This window comes from Octopus bimaculoides, chromosome 30 (genome assembly GCF_001194135.2).
Source record: "Octopus bimaculoides isolate UCB-OBI-ISO-001 chromosome 30, ASM119413v2, whole genome shotgun sequence".
Taxonomy (NCBI): domain Eukaryota; kingdom Metazoa; phylum Mollusca; class Cephalopoda; order Octopoda; family Octopodidae; genus Octopus; species Octopus bimaculoides.
The window spans coordinates 130,524-132,014 of record NC_069010.1 but is presented as its reverse complement, the minus strand read 5'-3'; the positions used below and the strand labels follow the sequence as shown (position 1 = coordinate 132,014).

Sequence of the window (1,491 nt, the reverse complement as noted above, 5' to 3'; positions counted from 1 at the left end):
TAATCTCCTGATGATCCCAGTCCAATAAAAGGTACAAAATGGTTCTATGATGGACGGAATATAGGAAGTATAGAACTACGAAACTGGTCCTTTCTGTGGCTGATCTGTGTGTCATTTCCAACAATTGCTGGCATCCAGACAGAAACTTCAGAAATTTGACATAACAGATATTAGAGTAGGAATCCGTGCAGAATCACACAATGAAGACTCATTTCAGCATACTCAATATACAAACCTGCCCCTAGTTATATCCACAAACTGGGGACACTGAGAAAGCCACTGAATTTGGCCACACAGGATGTAATTGTTCTTGGTGTATCTGAAGAAATCATTGATCCACAAACATTTTCTCACAACTTGTCCACTTCATATATGTTTCTCCAAAAACATGTTCTCTGTCTCATTTGATTTGACCAAAATCCAGATTAGTTACATTAACCTCCCACTGAAGCAGTTATCTATTATTTATCAGCTTCTCAAAGGTAGCCTCCTTTTGCTGCTACACCAGCTTTTTCTAATTTGATTTTAGTAACTCTGTATCCCCAGAACAAACGAAAATTTCCGGTGTTATTCCTTTGTCCAAAATGGGTGACCACACATCACCTGTCAATTATTGTCCAGTCAGTTTCATGAGTTGTCTCACCAAATTAATAAAGTCTTGTGCCAGAAAGAAACACTCTGGAACATCTGGATCTCTCATGACCTTATTCAACCCTCACAATTCAGATTTATCTCTAACTCCATCTGCTGTGAATTTCTTGAAGACATCACCTAAATCGCAGATAGTAATTCATAGGTGGATGTTATATATTTTAACTTGCACCAAAGCCTTTTTACTTTTATGCCACACAAATTAATTCTGGTGAAACTGTTAGAAATATTCACAAGGTCCAATACTATATCTGGTTGATACGCTTCATTCTTCATCAAATCAAATTAGTCACAGTACAAGGAAATCATTCTGCATCCTATAAAATCACATCTGAAGTTTTGCAGGGGTTTGTTCCTGGTCCTCTGTAGCATCTTGTATTAACTAAATAGATGCCAACTCAAAGTATATGAGTATATGCTATAGGTCATTCCTGCAAACTGATTTTGACTCCTTGCAGTAATGGATCGCTGACAGGCAACTGAATCTGCCTGTAGATTTTGAGAAAAAAAACCCATAATTTACCTACTCCATGCATAACACAAAACTTAAGAAGTCTCCTGGTGGACTTGATCTTGGCATTGATGAAAACAATGATCTGTGACGAACAAAGCACATTTCTAAAATCAACAAGAACACAAAAAGTGTTTTAGCATCACTTAATCTACTTCTTGTGAGCTCTCTGCTTAAAGTTATGTATGGCTATCATATGTCCACACTTATAGTTTTATCACTCTTTAACTGTTCCCTTTTCTGTCTGTCTGTCTTTTATGCCAGGAAAAGTAAAAGCTATCCTATCCTTTCCACATCCCACCACAAGCAAAGCTCTACCTCAATTCGTG

At 37.3% G+C, this 1,491-nt stretch overlaps 1 protein-coding gene across 1 annotated transcript in view; it reads right to left on the bottom strand.

The window, feature by feature from the left end:
• Positions 1-1,491, bottom strand: part of LOC106870313 (E3 ubiquitin-protein ligase MIB1) — a 16,639-nt gene that overhangs the window by 5,885 nt on the left and 9,263 nt on the right. The window lies entirely within an intron of this gene.